The 19314-nt window shown below is 44.0% G+C and overlaps 1 non-coding gene across 1 annotated transcript; it reads left to right on the top strand.

The window, feature by feature from the left end:
• The first annotated feature begins 14774 nt into the window (after window positions 1–14774).
• On the top strand, window positions 14775–14881 carry LOC120272942. Its single transcript, XR_005540473.1, has one exon. It is a non-coding gene; the product is annotated as a small nucleolar RNA R71 (small nucleolar RNA).
• Window positions 14882–19314: the final 4433 nt, after the last annotated feature.

The following is a 19314-nucleotide window of genomic DNA, read 5'->3' as shown; positions in this document are numbered from 1 at the left end:
TTCATCAATTCATAATTTGCACGACATCATGAGTAGGTCAGTGAATGGCCGTGGCGACAGTACTGGTGTCTTTAGCCGTCGGGGAGTTCTCTGTACTTGTACTCGATGGTAGAGCGTGCATCGATCCACTTAGCGCACATCCCTGGCTGATTACATCGTAAAATCGGGTCGATGATGCTAGAGCGGGAGCGATCTTCTCGGGCCCTTACATTACGAGATTAGTGCTGGGCATGGGTCTCTTGGATTCGATTCGCGGGGCTGAGAAGACAAGTGTACCCGCTCCCCTGGGTCTAGAGACGATGTGGTTGATGGGCATGGTCCACAGGGTTCGAACCGGGGTTTTTGCTTTAGTCCTACGAGCCCCAGAGATAGCTGAGGAAGAAGGTGATGAAGCCGGAGCATCTTAGCCCACCCCCGAGCCTCTGCCAGCATCAATGGAGATCAAGGCACCTCCAGCAGCCGAGGAACCACCCCAGTGCGTATGTTTTCACCTTCTCGAGCCAATGATCGCTTTGAGAGGCTCGAGAATGCTATAGGAGTGGTCCGAGCTGAGGTTGCCGAGATTCGGGCTACGCAGGCCACTCAGTATACAGAGTTCATGGCACATTTCGACATATTACAGCAGATCCTAGAGCGATACGTTTCCTCATCCTTTGTCCTACAGCCGAGGACCCTTCAGACCCCGCCAGTGCCTCCAGCACCTCCATCCTCGAACCCAGCACCGGAAGACCCACTATATGCTTCCACTTCGGTAGCAGCAGCAGCGGAGCCCGAGAGCGACTCCGACACTTCACCTTTCTTTTACTTTCATGCATTTTACTTTATTTTATTTTCTTGTTCTTAGACTTGTTCACCTAGAAAGGATTTTTCCTTCTGAGTTTATGTTATTTTGTATTATCGAGTTGTATTTATTGCTTCATCTTTTATACACTCGAGTTATTTTTGTTTTTCTTGAGCTTCACTGTACCCCCTCGTGTATGCGTGCAGATGGTCTTGTCTTCCTGGAAATTGAGACTTAGTCATGGGCACGGTCAAGGTGCTTTGGCACTTGACAGTATGAGCTTCACAATCCATTGAAACACTACTCCCATGAAATTTGCTTCATTAAACGCAACACTAGGAGTCAGGAGAGTATTGTTTTGATTTCTTCTCCCACATCTATTTTTGAATGATATATTTTGAGTGAGCTTGTATGTGTACATTGAGGACAATGTACAAGTTAAGTGTGGGGGGGAGTTTCATAATACGCACATCTTTTCTATTGTTCTTGATTGATATATGCTCACATAGCCAATGGCGGTTCACCTTAGTTGCAATGTTTGTATTCTTAAGTCTAGGAGAATTGTTATCATTGAATGTTTTCATGCTCTAGTTCTTGCTTGAATTTTTAGGAAGTTTTGCCCGATTTAAACTTAGTGCACTACTCACTCTTTGAACTCTATTGGAAACTCATGTTTTATGTTAAAGGGACTAGTTAGGTTTACTTCTTTTGCTAAATTGCAAGAAAAAAAAATTGGAAAATGAAAAGAAGGAACAAAATATTTTTATTGTTTATTTGTGTTCGTTGCGTGGAAAGAGCTACCACCTATGAAGTATGAAGCTACTCTCACAAGTCGGATACTAGTTATGCCCTAATGAGAGAAGAGCTATCTCATAGGATGAGTGAAAGGTACCACTCGGGTAGAAAGAGCTACCACCTCGAAAGTGTGAAAGCCACCTTAGCGGCCGCTTTGGAAAGGGCTACCTTAGAGGATGTGTGAAGCTACTACCATTGTTTAAAATTTTTATCACTTTTGTAGATAAATAAGTCCCTTGTAATTAGAACTTTGAGGAGTATAACCTGGGGTTTTGAGTGAGTTCACACACTTACACGAAATTTGGGTTTGTTGTCCTTTTTTATTCAAGTTTTTAGCTAGAGCATTGATTTTTCGTATTTAGTGTTGAAATTTTCCTTACTTATAGAATGCTATCTTTGTATACTTTGGTGAACCTAAGGCAAAGCACTTTCAATATTTTCTTCATTGATGCACAGAATGTTTAATTTTTGCTTAAGGACAAGAAAAAGCTTAAGTGTGGGGGAGTTTGATAAGTGCTTGTGCGATATGAATGCGAAGCATTCATTCCTTATGTTGAGCATTACTTTTTCAGGTTTTTACATTAATATGTGTGTTTTTATGTTACTTTTACGCAGGTAGGGATGTGAAGCCGAGTATAAAGGAAGTAGGCCAATGTGGATCATAATGCACTGATTTTAGAGGAGATCTTGCTAAAGTTCAAACGCGAAGACATAGGACAGGTGTGAGATGCTAGAGTGTGTGCCAATCTCCTCACATTCTAGTGAGCACATCCATTTGGAGTGGCACAAAGGCAGTCACACTCGAGCATTCCGTCTTATGCATACAAGAACAGGAGCTCCACCAACATATATATCATTGAAGAAGCAAGTGATTCACGACGTGAACATGTGCCCGTTTGCGTTACCCTGATGAAAGTATGGAATTTTGAAGTTTTTTAGGTCGAAAACTGTAGCACAACATTGTAGCAACACTGTAGCAGCACTGTTCATAGCCGGCCGAGAAACCAGAGAAACAGAGAATCCACACGGGCTTGTGGAAATTATCCACGCCCGTGTGAAAACTCCGCACGGGCGCATGTATCGTCTACTCCCGTGGAGTTGCCCGATTCTAGCATTATTTAAAGCCGATTCAGCCCCGATTTTGGTATTCTTTTCTCCATCTTTTCCCCAACTTGCGAGAGGGCTTCAGCTATGGTTTCGAGGGGTATTGCCAAGGTTTTGGAGAGGTTCTATGGCTCCAACATCGTGATTCCATTAGGAAGAAGGTTGGTACGGGAGATTCGATCGAGGCGTATCCTATACCGGATGAAGGAATCCTTGGACGACGAGTAGAGGACTTTCCACAAGACCATCGACACGACCATCGAGGGGGTTTATTTATGGATTCATTGCTATTACATTCGATTTCTTTGATTGTACTTAGCTCCATGGAGAGCTAAATCCCTAGTGGGTACTTGGGTGATTGTGAACCCTAGGATGTATTCGCTTTATTGAACTTCTTTATTATGCTTTCAATAAATTGATGTTTATTGTGAGTTCCAACCTTAAATGCTTGATTGTATGAACATTTCCCCTAGAGTGACACTAGGGTTGAGAGTTCTTACTGGTAACCTTGTGAGTGAGTGACACACCACGAGCGTTAGACAAAGCTAGGTTGGAGAGGGTTGAGAGGGTGAGTCGAGAGGTACAGGAGCGTCCCCTTTCCCCTCCGACGTGATAGATTCTACCTCCGTTCCTCGAGTTCATTGCGGTCATAATAGGGTGAATGGTCTAAGGGATGAACCTCCGCTGGGTCCTGGTTGCGTGTATAATCGAGTGAAGCGTTGAGATGATCTTAGTATCTAGGCCTTAATTGTGGCTAAGGACCTTCCGCCTGGACGAAAGGGTTAGGTCTAAATCTAGGAAGAGATTTATCACTTGGAATCCCTAGAGCTCATTGCAACTCTATGCGAGTGCGAGGTGTTGAGATTGTTCCATTTCTCCTCCGGGACATGTATAGAGTTAGGCATAGTTGACCTTAGATTTGGGACTATGTATGTAAGGATTTCTATGACTCACCATTGCATTGATTAGGAAGCATAATAGAGAGTTCTTGCACTTGAAGAGACTATCCTAGGTGAAGCATCATCCGAGTACCCCATCTTTATCGATTGCCTTGCCTCCTCCTAACTTTTGCTCTCTTAATTGTTGCTTTTAATTTCTGAGAATTGAATCATTACCACACTTATCATTGTTGATACTCCACATAGCTAAGAATCAAATTAAGTGTCTTTACTCCCTACTCCGTGTGGATTCGACCCCGCTCACCCGGGATTATTACTTCGACAAACCCTTGCACTTGCGGGATATACGCAAGGGGACCTTGTCACAAGCCCATTTGAACTGAAAACTCAGCGACACTAATTCTGAATTGATGTCTGTATGCCCTAAACTGTATGACATTAATGCTGTCGAACCTCCTATACGATCGATCAAACTCGAAGGATGCCAATACCTCTAGGGTCAATGTGCGGAAAGCTGGCTCTGGAATGGATAATAATCTCCTCGAGCTTCCACCGGCCAACAGCTCGTCTATCTCATCATCTAACTCATCTCCTCGCTGAACCTCTCATAGCGGGCTCAAGTCCATGAAATGGAACTGTCCAAATTTGAGTCTCGACAACCACTGAAACTGAGTCTGATGCTCGGGATTCAAAAACTCAATATGTTCCAATTCAGGTGACGTCTCCCTAGGATGATTGCCATCTTGCTTCTTCAAATGAGGTGCTATATGTGCAAGAATTAAAGAAGAAACAATTAAAGAAGCCGACAAGATAAAATTGCAGAAATGCACAAGGTCGTGTGGAAATTCCACACGCTCGTGTGGATCAACGGAGCATGGAAACCATACGGGTACATGTTAGAATCCCAGAAATACATCATCAACTCATGGCCAAACCCTTCCTGTACATGATCAACCCACAAAAGCACAGTAATGAAGCAATATTCACCGTTTGAATCAATTAAATTCAAGAATTGATGAAGTAAACAAGAAATGAGGGTTTACCGACAAGTTGAAGATGTAAAACATAGAATAGGTCCGAAAATCTAGTAGAAACCTGTCTAAATTGGTGTCACAAAGTTGGGAGAGTAATAGAGAGTGTTTTTTTGAAGAATTTAGAGCGTAATGTTGAAGAGACACGAAGAGATTTTAAGGAAAACCCGCGCCTCTTGGAATTCTGCACATCCACACGGGTGTTCAAAAATTACCCATGCCCGTGTGACTCCACCGGAGAGACCGACATAGGCAGACACACACCCATGTGGCTTCTCTTTCCACCTGAGAAAAATCTCTAAGTGTTTCACATGACCGTGCAAAAAATTGCACACGGGCGTGGCCTTTCACAGGACCAGCTCACAGGAGCACTCACACGTCCCTGTGTATTCTCGGGATGGAAGAGAGCTCTTCTGCAGAGATCTACACGTGCGTGAGGAAATTACCCAAGCCCGTGTGTTTGTCACAGGGTCATCCACAGGGGCGTGTCAATGTTATTGTGTCTTCTCGGGAAAAATCTCTAAGTCTCAGCAGGACGCACAAGCCTGTGTGGAAATTACCCACAGGCGTGGACCGTTATAAGGTCATTCACATGGGTGAGTCCACGCCCCTGTCCTCCTGGGATAAGCTCGTAGTAGAGACCCACGGCTGACAAGGTCCCCTTGCGTATATCCCGCAAGTGCACGGGTTTCTCGAAGTAATAATCCCGAGTGAGCGGGGTCGAATCCACAGGGAGTAGGGAGTAAAGACACTTAATTCGATTCTCAGCTATGTGGAGTATCAACAATGATAAGTGTGGTAATGATTCAATTCTCAGAAATTAAAAGCAACAAGTAAAAGAGCAAAATGAAGGAGGAGGCAAGGCAATCGATAAAGATGGGGTACTCGGATGATGCTTCACCTAGGATAATCGCTTCAAGTGCAAGAACTCTCTATTATGCTTCCTAATCAATGCAATGGTGAGTCATAGAAATCCTTACATACATAGTCCCAAATCTAAGGTCAACTATGCCTAACTCTATACATGTCCCGGAGCAGAAATCAAACAATCTCAATACCTAGCACTCGCATAGAGTTGCAATGAGCTCTAGGGATTCCAAGTGATAAATCTCTTCCTAGATTTAGACCTAACCCTTTGGTGCAGGCGGAAGGTCCCAAGCCACAATTAAGCCCTAGATACTAAGATTATCTCAACGCTTCACTCTATTGCACGCGCAACTAGGCCCCAGCGGAGGTTCATCCCTTAGACCATTCACTGTATTATGGCCGCAAAGAACTCGAGGAACGGAGGTAGAATCTATCACGTCGGAGGGGAAAGGGGACGCTCCTATACCTCTCAACTCACCCTCTCAACCCTCTCCAACCTAGCTTTGTCTATGACACGTCCGAATATGCGTGTGTGTACCGCAAGTGCACGGGTGTCGAAGTAATAAATACCCGGTGAGTCGGGTAGTCGAATCCACAGGGAACAGGGCTACTAGTACTAACTTCTTCTCTGCTATCTAGCCTAATGATAATGGGATAGTGTGGTGATCTAATGTGCAAAGAGATGAACACCGGAGATGAATATGCAAGGGTAAAAATGGAAGGAGAATCTCAATCGATAAAAAGTGGGGTATTGAGGCGATGCTCCCCTAGAATTCAGGTATTAGGTACCGGATAAGCAAAAGTGTTTCTATGATGAGTAAGTTAAGTCGTGGAAATCCAAACATAATTGGGTCTATCTCTAGATCACCGATACTAGTCCCCTACGAGGTCCCGGTGGAGAAATCGCTCAATCTCAACACCTCACACCACATATGACCGTAAAGCACTCTAGGGATTCCAAACTATGTATCCAATTCCTAAAGATTGATCCAACCCTAATTCCCGTGAAGGATCCTAACCCCCTACAAGGTCCCGCGGAGAAATCGAGCAATCTCACGCCTCCCACCAAATATGGTTGCATAGAGCTTAGGGAATGGAGATAGAATACACCAATCAGAGGGGAAAGGGGACACTTCACTATCTCATGACTCACCCTCTCAACCCTCTTCAATCTTGAGGTTCTAACCCTAATGGAGATCTCTCTCCCACCAAGGCAACAAATCATGCAAACCAAATAACCATAAGATCAATAAGGCAAGCAAGCATTAAACAATCAAGAATGAAACTTAATCAAACTCGGATTAAATAGAAACACTAAGCAAATCCACAAAAGATGAGAATCCTAGGGTTCATAAGCCCAAATACCCTCTAGAGTTTTAGCTCTCCATGGAGCAACATACAAAACACACCATCAATGAATGAAAGTACATTAAAACCATAGAAATAAACCCCCTTATATATGAACTGATGGCCTTGATGGAGAGCTTCAACGTCTTGAAGGACCCACTCCGAAGCTAGGTTCACCGGTGGCTTCCTTGATGCTATGACGGAGGAGGAATTGATCAAAGTTGGTGACGAAGCGCCTCCAAAGCCGCAATGACCTCCTCTCCAAACCCTAGCCGTCTCACCCCTCAAGAGCCGCACAAAAGATGAAAAAAGAATAGGGCAAAAGCGGCTATTTATAGGGCCTTAGATCGCGTCATCATGTACCCTCACGCGCGTGTGGATTTTTCCACGCGCCCGCGTGGGTCGCAGAATTTCCACGCGGGCGTGCGGAATTTCCAGCGCCGCGTGAGCGAGTGATCTCGCTACGGTACTTTTTCGCAAAAGCGCGATCCGAACACTCTTCTCTTAAGGCCACATGTCCGGGGCACACGTCCATGTGGTAGGCTATAAAACTTTTTCTTTATCGGCGTATCTTTGAGAGGTCTTGCAATCTTCACAAAGAGAAGGAATATGAAGATGTGGCTGCCTTTGTGCCCTTCCAAATAGTGAATTGACTTGAATCTTCTTAGAAGTTGGCACACATCTCCACGTTTATGAACTGCTCTCGTGTCTTGATCCTTGAATTGAACAAGAACTCCCAACATTGTGTCTTTATAGCCTATCTTTGCTCCCTTTTTACTCTTTAAAGCATTCACTACCTATATGCATAAAAGAACACCAAATACACAATATGAGACATAAACCACAGTAAAAATGATGCTCAATGCATGTAAAACATATATAAAAATATGTCTACTCAAGCACTTATCAGTCTAACGCTCGTGGTGTGTCAGTCACTCACAAGGTTACCAACAAGAACTCTCAACCCTAGTGTCACTTTAAGGGAAATGTTCATACAATCAAGCATTCAAGGTTGGAACTCACAATAAAGATCAATTTATTGAAAGCATAATAAAGAAGTTCAATGAAGCGAATACATCCTAGGGTTCACAATCACCCAAGTACCCACTAGGGGTTTAGCTCTCCATGGAGCTAAGTACAATCAAAGAAATTGAATGTAAAAGCAATGAATCCATAAAGAAACATCCTCGATGGTCCTGTTGATGGTCTTGTGGAAAGTGCTCTACTCGTCGTCCAAGGATTCCTTCGTGCGGTATAGGATACGCCTCGATCGAAGCTCCCCTACCAACCTTCTTCCTAATGGAATCACGATGTCGGAGCCATAGAACCTCTCCAAAACCTTGGCCAATACCCCTCGAAACCCTAGCCACGCCTTCTCGCAAGTTGGGGAAAAGATGGAGAAAAGAATACCAAAATCGGGGCTGAATCGGCTTTAAATATGGCTGGAATCGGGCAACTCCATGGGCGTGGATGATACACGCGCCCGTGCGGAATTTCCACACTGGCGTGGATAATTTCCACATGCCCATATGGATTCTCTATTTCTCTGGTTTCTCGGGCGGCTGTGAACAATGCTGCTACAGTACTTGCTACAGTGTTGCTACATTGCTCTGCTACAGTCTTCGACCTAAATAACTTCCCAATTCCATACTTTCATCGGGGTAACACAAACGGGCACACGTTCACGTCATAAATCACTTGTTTCTTTAATAATATATATGTTGGTGGAGCTCCTGTTCTTGTATGCATAAGATGGAATGCTCGAGTGTGACTGCCTTTGTGCCCCTCCAAATGGATGTGCTCACTCGAATGCTTGGAGGTTGGCACACACTCTAGCTTCTCACACTTGTCCTATGTCTTCGCGTTTGAACTTTAGCAAGATCACCTCCAAAATAAGTGCATTTTGATCCACATTGGCCTATTTCCTTCATACTCGGCAGCACAGCCCTACCTACGTAAAAGTAATATAAAAACACACATATTAATGTAAAACTTGAGAAAAGTAATGCTCAACATAAGGAATGAACGCTTTGCATTCATATCGCACAATCACTTATCAAACTCCCCCACACTTAAGCTTTTGCTTGTCCTCAAGCAAAAATTAAACATTCTGTGCATCAATGAAGAAAATATTGAAAGTACTTGGCCTTAGGTTCACCAAAGTATACAAAGATAGCATTCTACAAGTAAGGAAAATTTCAACACTAAATACGAAAAATCAATGCTCTAGCTAAAAACTTGAATAAAAAAGGACAACAAACCCGAATTTCGTGTAAGTGTTTGAACTCACTCAAAACAACCCAAGTTATACTCCTCAAAGTTCTAAGTATAAGGGACTTATTTATCTCCAAAAGTGATAAAAATTTTAAACAATGGTAGTAGCTTTACACATCCTCTAAGGTAGCCCTTTCCAAAGCGGCCGCTAAGGTGGATTTCATACTTTCGAGGTGGTAGCTCTTTCTACCCGAGTGGTAGCTTTCACTCATCCTATGAGATAGCTCTTACTCTCATTAGGGCATAACTAGTATCTAACTTGTGAGAGTAGCTTCATACTTCATAGGTGGTAGCTCTTTCCACCCAACGAACACAAATAAACAATAAAACTATTTTGTTCCTTCTTTTTTTATTTTTATTTTTATTTTTTTTTGCAATATAGTAAAATAAGTAAACATAACTAGTCCCTTTAACATCAAACATGAGTTTCCAATAGAGTTCAAAGAGTGAGTAGTGCACTAAGTGTAAATCGGGCAAAAATTCCTAAAAATTCAAGCAAGAACTAGAGCATGAAAACATTCAATGTTAACAATTCTCCTAGACTTAAGAATACAAACATTGCAACTAAGGTGAACCGCCATTGGCTATGTGAGCATATAACAATCAAGAACAATAGAAAAGATGTGTGCACTATGAAAAACTCCCCCCCCCCCACACACACACACTTAAGTTGTACATTGTCCTCAATGTACTCATGCAAGCTCACTTAAAATATATCATTCAAAAATAGATGTGGGAGAAGCAATCAAAACAATACTCCCCTGACTCCTAGTGTTGAGTTTGATGAAGCAAATTCCATGGGAGTAGTGTTCCAACGGGTTGTGAAGCTCACACGGTCAAGTGCCAAAGCACCTTGACCGTGCCCATGACTAGTTTTCAATTTCCAGGAAGACAAGACCATTTGCATGCATACACGAAGGGGTTCAGTGAAGCTCAAGAAAAACAAAAATCACTCAAGTGTATAAAAGATGAAGCAATAAATACAACTCGATAATGCAAAATAACATAAACTGAGAAAGAAAATCCTTTCTGAGTGAACAAGTCTAAAAACAAGAAAATAAGAGAAAGTAAAATGCATGAAAGTAAAAGAAAGGTCAAGTGTTGGAGTCGTTCTCGGGCTCCGCTGCTGCTGCTGCTGAACTGGAAGCATATAGTGGGTCCTCCGGTGCTGGGGTCGAGGATGGAGGTGCTGCAGAAACTGAGGGGGCCTGAAGAGTCCTCGGCTACAGAACAAATGATGAGGCAATGTCTCGCTCTAGGATCTGCTGTAATATGTTGAAATGTGCCACGAACTCTGTGTACTGAGAAGCCTGCGTAGCCCTAATCTCGGCAACCTCAGCTCGGACCACTCCTATAGCATTCTTGAGCCTCTCAAAGCGATCATTGTGTCGAGATGGTGAAAACATACGCACTGGGTGTGGTTCCTCGGCCGCTGGAGGTGCCTCGGTCTTCATCGATGGAGGCTGAGGCTCGAGGGTGGGCTGACATGCTCCGGCGTCATCACCGTCATCCTCAGCTATCTCTGGGGCTGGTAGGACTAACGCAACAACCCATGTCCGAACCCTGCGGACCATGCCCATCAACCGCATCATCTCTAGACCCAGGGGAGCAGGTACACTCATCTTCTCGGCCCCACGAATGGGATCCAAGAGACCCATGCCCAGCACTAATCTCGTAATGTAAGGGCCTGAGAAGATCGCTCCCAGTCTAGCATCTTGTCACGATGTTAGATGTAATTAGCGGGGATGTGCCCTAAGTGGATCGATGCGCGCTCTACCATCGAGTATAAAGTACGGCCAACTCTTGACGGCTCAAGACACCGACGCTTGTCACCACGGCCATTCACCGACCTACTCATGATGGCGTGCAAATATCTGTAGGTATGTCGGGAAAGGCACGTGGCCTTGGACATCCCCGGCTCGTACTGACCTTGACAACATAGCACTCTGTAAGCTCTCTGCGGGGTCAAGGTTCCGGGGATAATCGATGAGCAGCTGTGCATACTCCTCTATAGTGTGAATGCCTCCTCGTATAGGCCAAGTAGATGCGGAAAAGTGCGTAATGCTCAAGCTATGGTGGCGTCAAATACTACGAGGCTGAATGGTGCCCAAAGCGCCGAAGCTCACATCTGTTTGTATCAAACTCGAACAAGGAGGGCACCTCTAGTGTAAACTCTCGGATTGCTGGCTCTCTAATAGACATTAATTGCCGCCAAGCGCCTTCTAAAACTAGATCCTCGATCTCATCGGCGAACTCATCACCTACTTTGAAGCTCCCGTGATATAGTAGCATCCGAGTCGAGTCTATCCGAAGCGGAGTCTCGACAATCGCTCATAATGGACCTAATGTTCGGGGAATCACAAATCGCATGCCCTCGGGGCTCGGATGATGACTCATGTGGCCTCTTATCGACTTGCTTCTTTGACCTAGGTGCCATGATGCGCCAAATTTAAACAAAAATTAGTCAAACAAGTTGATAAAAACAATAGTGCGAAATCCACGCGAGTACGTGTGGATTTCACGAAGCGTGAGAACAGCCTTTGCCGAGCATCAACAATCCAAAAATACAACTCAATAATCTCTCTAACTTTGTTCTAAACATAAATCATGAATTGACGAAGAAGATGATGAAAAAGGATTTACCGACGAGGAGGAGTAAGAAAATAAAGAGCCGGCCGGAAAAACTTAGCTATAATCCCACTAAACTGACGCTATGGACTCAAAGAGTAGTGTGAGAGCGTTTTCAAGTGAAAAGGAGTTGTGAGGAGGGAGAGAAATTATCCTCTTTTAAACATAACTGGCAACTTTTGGCGTTCTGTGCATCCACACGGGCGTGTGGAAATTCCCCACGCCCGTGCGCCTCACTTCAAAAGCTCCACCAGGGCGTATGCACGCCCCATGTCGCTCTCGGGAAAAAAACTCTCAGCGACTTAGAGCGATCTCCCACGGGTGTGCGGAAAAATATCCATGCCTGCGCCCGGACCCACGAGGCGAGGGCCTTGCGCCCACAGTGGCTTCCACTGGACATCAAGAAAAAAATATCAAGTCTTACTGCGCCCGTGATGAAATTCCCCCAGGCGTGGACATTCCATGCCCAACTCACGAGGCGCAGCCGCGCCCTGTGTTTTTCTCGAGATGGAGGGAGCAACCTGCGAGTTTCGCCGCGGCGTGCGGAAGTACCGCCCGTGTGTGGTTCACAAGGTCACCGCAGGCGAGCCACGCCCCTGTGTGTTCTCGGGAAAAATCGCCCAACTGCGCAGAAGACACTGCGCCCGTGCGGAAATTACCCACGGGTGTGCGCCAGTCATATGGTCATCCACAGGGGCGGCCGCACGCCCCTGTGACCTCTTTGGATGAGTTCACAGTACACATCCACGGGCGTGCAAAAATTCCACACGCCCGTGTGTTTTCTCTAGATGACTTAGAAAAACCTACAGGCTCTACAGAACTAGTCTGAACATGTCTACCCACTCAGACCCTGCCCTATTATGCAAAATTTACCCGATAAAAATACGAAATAGAACTCAAACGACCAAACTTCGCCAATTCGCAACAAAACACACAATGAATTCTTTTAAAACCCACAATAAAATCGCAGCACAAGCACTCAACAATTGAAACACCAACACTTAACATTTTATTCATGCAAACAAACTAAACTAAAAGGTATGAAAATAGTAAACACTTGGGTTGCCTCCCAAGAAGCGCTTGTTTAATGTCACTAAACTTGACGTATCTTTCTTACCTCACGGGGGTTCATGAATGAAGGTTGCCCTGTTACCCATAACTTGAAAGAATGATGAGCAAAGTCTCTTGAGGGTAGAGGGTGTACTATCAGGCTTCGGACCACCTAGCAATCGTTCGTCCAACTTCCTTGGCTCATGTACATCTCCAACAGTCTTAGGGCGTATTTGGTGGCGTCTCCTAGCCCTCTTCATTTTCTGGAGCACATTCTTCAAGATCCCCTGGGTAAATGTTTCCTCTCCATTCGAACCAAGCATCATTACTTCTTCATTGCTCTCCTCTTGGTCGAACAAACCTTCATATGGATCCGGGTTGAACATTTCTTGTATATATTAATCAACAATCTCATCAGTAGTGTCTAAAAAATACAAAGTGTCATCAAAATCGCGAGAATGCCGCATGGCCTCAGTAAGGCGGTAAGTGAGCTTATCGTCTCCGACTCTCAATATGAGCTCTCCGCCATCCATGTCAATCAATGCTTTGGAAGTCCGCAAGAATGGTCTCCCAAGTATCAAGGGTATATCTTCATCCCCATCGACATCTAGCACTACAAAGTCAACCAGAAAAATGTACTTGTCCACCTTGACAAGCACATCTTCAATGGTGCCTCTCGGATGTCGTACCGTTCGGTCCGGCAATTGTAAAGTCATCCGAGTAGCCCTAGGCTCACCCAAGCCTAGCTTTTGGAAGAAAGTATATGGCATGACGTTGATACTTGACCCTGAATCCACCAATGCCATTTCCTCACCTAAGTTGGCGATGTTACACGGAATAATGAGGCTTCCCGGGTCCTTCTTCTTGTTCGGCATGTTCCTTTGCAACACCGCCGAGCATGAAGCATCAAGCACCACTGAAGCACTCTCCTCCAATTTCCTCTTGTTGGTCAATAGGTCTTTCAGGAACTTCGCATACTTAGGTATTTGAGCCAAAGCCTCAACAAAAGGAATGTTGATGTGGAGTTGCTTGAACAAACTCAGGAACTTCTTATACTGTTCATCCCCATGGTCATTCTTCAATCTAGAGGGATAAGGGATTCTTGGCTTGAAAGGTTAGGGTGCCACCTCTTTCTCTTTGTTTTCTCCCTCCTCAACCTCTATAACCTCGGGTGTGAGTTCTTTCGGCATCTCACTCGGAAGCCTCCCTTCAACCTCATGACCACTTCTCAAAGTGATCGCCTTCACATGTTCTCTAGGGTTGGTTTCCGTGTTGCTTGGTAAACTTCCATGTGGCCTTCCGGAAAGAGATTTCGCAATTTGCCCCACTTGATTTTCAAGATTGTGCTAGGAGGCGGTGTGATTGCGAAGTGTAGCCTCGACTGATTCAAACCTTGTATTTGCCGATTGAACAAATATAGCCAAGTGCTTCTCCAAATCTGTCATTCGGGTTTCCAAGCCTGAAATTCTATTTTCCACTTGAGGGGCTTGTTGTTGTTGTTGGAACCCCGATGGCCCCATGATCTTTTGTGGTCCTTGATTACTCCATGAAAAGTTGGGGTGATTCTTCCATCCTGAATTGTAGGTGTTGCTGTATGGATTCCCTTGAGGTCTCATGCCATTACCTACAAAGTCAACATTCTCAACTGAAGAAATATCACCTATGACGATTGGGCAATCGGAGGGAGCATGTCCTTCGCCACAACCGGTGCAATTAGTCATGGCCGCAACTCTATTCGAAGCTATAAGATCTAGCTTCTTACTCAAACTCTCCACTTGGGCCGCCAATGAAGTTACTGCATCAATTTCATGGAGACCGGCCGCCTTTTTCTTCTCCCTAGCATTCCACTGTTAGCTATTTAACCCCATTTCTTCAATCAATTGACGTGCTTTGTCAGGGGTTTTGCTACCTAAGGTACCTCCTGCCACCGCATCCAAGAGTTGCCTTGTACTCGAGTTCAAACCATTGTAGAAGGTTTGAACAATCATCCACTCCGGGAATCCGTATTGAGGACACTTTCGCAGGAGTTCCTTGAACCTTTCCCATGTCTCAAATAGAGACTCCAATTCTAGCTGCATAAAGGATGAGATCTCATTCCTAAGGTTTGCTGATTTTCCAGGAGGGAAATAACGGGCTAGAAAAGCTTCTACCATCTCCTCCCATGTAGTGATTGATGCTCTAGGTAATGAGTGTAGCCACTGCTTCGCTTTCCCCTTTAAGAAAAATGGGAAGGCTCTCAATTTGATGGCATCATCCGTCACACCATTTACCTTTAGCAAGTCACACACCTCGAGGAAGCTCTCTATGTGATTATTTGGATCCTCATCGACCAAACCATTGAATTGTGCGGACTGCTGCAGCATATGGATGAATGCCGGCTTTAGCTAGAAGTTTTGAGCTGTAATTGGGGGACGCACAATACTCGATTGTGACCCCAACACTGAAGGTCTGGCATAATCGGATAGTGTTCGTTGGTGCTCATTTTGTTCTGCCATGTTTTCAGATCCTTCTACTTCTAAATCAGCTAGATTAGGCTGTTGGTGTACAGGTTCTTTCCCTTTGCTTCGAAGTGTACGTTCAAGCTCAGGGTCTCCTTCAATCAATATTGATGGATTCCCTTGGGTCATAACTTGGAGTTGTATGAAAAATAAAGAAAAAGAAAATCAGAACAATGATAGAATAAGAAGATATGAATTAGATTGTGTGGTGCAATAGCTAAGAAAACAAAGTGCAAAGTATCTCTAAACGCCTAGTTCCCCGGCAATGGCGCCAAAAAACTTGACAAGGTCCCCTTGCGTATATCCCGCAAGTGCACGGGTTTGTCGAAGTAATAATCCCGGGTGAGCGGGGTCGAATCCACAGTGAGTAGGGAGTAAACACACTTAATTCGATTCTTAGGTATGTGGAGTATCAACAATGATAAGTGTGGTAATGATTCAATTCTCATAAATTAAAAGCAACAAGTAAGAGAGCAAAAGTAAGGAGGAGGCAAGGCAATCGATAAAGATGGGGTACTCGGATGATGCTTCACCTAGGATAGTCACTTCAAGTGCAAGAACTCTATATTATGCTTCCTAATCAATACAATGGTGAGTCGTGGAAATCCTTACATACATAGTCCCAAATCTAATGTCAACTATGCCTAACTCTATACATATCGCAGAGGGGAAATCGAACAATCTCAACACCTCCCACTCGCATAGAGTTGCAATGAGCTCTAGGGATTCCAAGTGATAAATCTCTTCTTAGATTTAGACCTAACCCTTTGGTCCAGGTGGAAGGTCCCTAACCACAATTGAGCCCTAGATACTAAGATCACATCAACGCTTCACTCCGTTGCACGCGTAACTAAGCCCCAGCGGAGGTTCATCCCTTAGAACATTCACTCTATTATAGCCACAAAGAACTCAAGGAACAGAGGTAGAATCTATCATGCCGGAGGGGAAAGGGGACGCTCCTGTACCTCTCGACTCACCCTCTCAACCCTCTCTAACCTAGCTTTGTCTAACGCTCGTGGTGTGTCACTCACTCACAAGGTTACCAACAAGAACTCTCAACCCTAGTGTCACTCTAGGGGAAATGTTCATATAATAGAGCATTCAAGGTTGGAACTCACAATAAACATCAATTTATTGAAAGCATAATAAAGAAGTTCAATGAAGCGAATACATCCTAGGGTTCACAATCACCCAAGTACCCACTAGGGGTTTAGCTCTCCATGGAGCTAAATACAATCAAAGAAATAGAATGTAAAAGAAATGAATCCATAAAGAAACCCCCTCGATAATCGTGTCGATGGTCTTGTGGAAACTCCTCTACTCGTCGTCCAAGGGTTTCCTCGTCTGGTATAGGATACGCCTCGACGGAAGCTCTCCTACCAACCTTCTCCCTAAGGAATGATGATGTCGGAGCCGTAGAACCTCTCCAAAACCTTGACTAATACCCCTCGAAACCATAGCCGAAGCCCTCTCTCAAGTTGGGGAAAATATGGAGAAAAGAATACAAAAATCAGGGCTGAATCCGCTTTAAATAGGGCTGGAATCGGGAGACTATACGGGCGTGGATGCTCCACGCGCCTGTGCGGGATTTCCACACGGGCGTGGATAATTTCCACACGCCCATGTGAATTCTCTGTTTCTCTGGTTCCTTGGCCGGTTGTGAGCTGTGCTGCTAATGTATATGCTACATTGTTGCTATAGTGCTCTGCTACAGTATTCGACCTGAATAGCTTCCCAATTCCATATTTTCATCGGGGTAACGCAAACGGGCACACGTTCACGTCGTGGATCACTTGCTTCTTCAATGGTGTACACGTTGGTGGTGCTCTTGTTCTATGTGCATAAGTCGGAATGCTCGAATGTGACTGCCTTTGTGCCCCGCCAAATGGATGTGCCCACTCGAATACGAGGAGGTTGGCACATACTCTAGCATCTCACACCTGACCTATGTCTTCGCGTTTGAACCTTAGCAAGATTTCCTCCAAAATTGGTGCATTATGATCCACATTGGCCTATTTCCTTCATACTCACCCTCACAACCCTACCTGCATAAAAGTAACAAAAAAACACACATATTAGTGTAAAAACCCAAGAAAAGTAATGCTCAACATAAGGAATGAACACTTCGCATTCGTATCGCACAAGCACTTATCAATTTCTAATCTCCTATGCTTGATTGTATGAATACTCCCCTAGAGTGACACTAGGATTGAGAGTTCTTCTTTGTAACTTTTGTGATTGAGTGAAATAGCATGAGAGTTAAACAAAGCTAGATTGGAGAGGGTTGAGAGGGTGACTCGAGAGATAGCGGAGCGTCCCCTTTCCCCTCAGGTGTGATCTATCCTACCTTCACATTCCACGTGTTCTTTGCTGCTATAGTAGAGTGAACGGGCTAAGGGATGACCTTCCAGTGGGGCTTAGTTGCGAGTGCAACGGAGTGAAGCGTTGAAGTGATTTTAGCATCCAAGGCTTAATTGTGGTAAGGGATCTTTCACCTAGACCAAAGGGATAGGTCTATATATAGAAATAGGGTATATCATTTGGAATCCCTAGATCTCATTGGAATTCTATACGAGTGCGAGGTTTTGAGATTGTTAGATTTCTCCTCCGGGACATTTATAGAGTTAGGCATGGTTGACCTTAGATTTGGGACTATGTAATTAAGGATTTCCACGACTCACTATTGCATTAATTAGGAAGCATAATAGAGGTTTCTTGCACTTGAAACGATTGTCCTAAGCAGAACAATATCTGGGTACCCCATCTTTATTGATTGCCTTACCTTCTTCTTTACTTGTGCTCTCTTTCTTGTTGTTTTTACTCTTGAGAATTGAATCTTGTCACACATATCACTATTTATCTTCCATATTATTTAAGAAACAATTTAAGTGTCTTTATTCCCTACTCTCTGTGGATACGATACTCACTCATCTGGGATTATTACTTCGACACCCGTGCACTTGCAATGTACACGCATATACAGACGTGTTAGTGTGTAAACTCACACAAGTTAACCCAGCGTATACTACTCAAAGTTCTAAGCTTAAGGGACTTAATTATATACAAAACAAACTAATGAGACGGTAGTAGCTTCACACATCCTCTAAGGTAGCCCTTTCCGAAGCGGCCACTAAGGTGGCTTTCACACTTTCGATATGGTAGCTCTTTCTACCGGGGTAGTAGCTTTCACTCATCCCATGAGAAAGTTCTTTCTCTCATTAGGGCGTAACTAGTATCCAACTTATGAGAGTAGCTTCATACTTCATAGGTGTTAGCTCTTCCCACCGCAAACGCACAACCAAACTAAACCATTTTTTCTTTCTTTTTCCAATTTTTTTTTTAACTCAATTAATACAATTAAGAGCAACTAAACTAGTCTCTCAAACATCGAACTTGATTTCTAGAGCATGAGACCATTCAATGTTAAAAATTCTCCTAACTTAAGAATACAACCATTGCAACTAAGATGAACCGCCATTGGCTACGTGAGCAAGTAATTTTAGTCAAAACTTGTGTACTGTACTTGTCTAATGTGAACTCCCCCCACACTTAAGATATACATTGCCCTCAATGTACGCATACAAGCACAATAAAAAATATAACATTCAAGATCATATGTGAACATGGCCAATTGAAACAATACTCCCCTGAACTCTTAATGCTACATTTGATGGAGCTATTTTCCTTGAGAGTTGAGTTCTAATGGGTGGTGGAGCACACACGGCCATGTGAAAATCGCATTGATCGTGTCTGTGACTAGTCCTCAATTTCCATACTCAGAAGACCATCTGCACATATACATAAGGGGGATTCAATAAAGCTCAACAAAAACAAAATAAAAACTCGAGTATATAAAGATAAAGCAATAAAATACAACTTCAGACAACAAAAATAAAAGATAAACTCAGAAAGAGGATCCTTTCTAAGTAGTAGAAGTCCAAAATAAAATATGGAAAAGAAAATATGAAAACATGAAGAACGAAAAGAAAGACGAATCAAGTGTTGGTGTCCTCCGTGGTCTCTGCTGTTGCTGGTGAAAA

The sequence above is a fragment of the Dioscorea cayenensis genome, chromosome 11 (genome assembly GCF_009730915.1).
Source record: "Dioscorea cayenensis subsp. rotundata cultivar TDr96_F1 chromosome 11, TDr96_F1_v2_PseudoChromosome.rev07_lg8_w22 25.fasta, whole genome shotgun sequence".
In the NCBI taxonomy this organism is placed as follows: Eukaryota; Viridiplantae; Streptophyta; class Magnoliopsida; order Dioscoreales; family Dioscoreaceae; genus Dioscorea; species Dioscorea cayenensis.
This window is presented reverse-complemented; position numbering and strand designations above follow the sequence as displayed.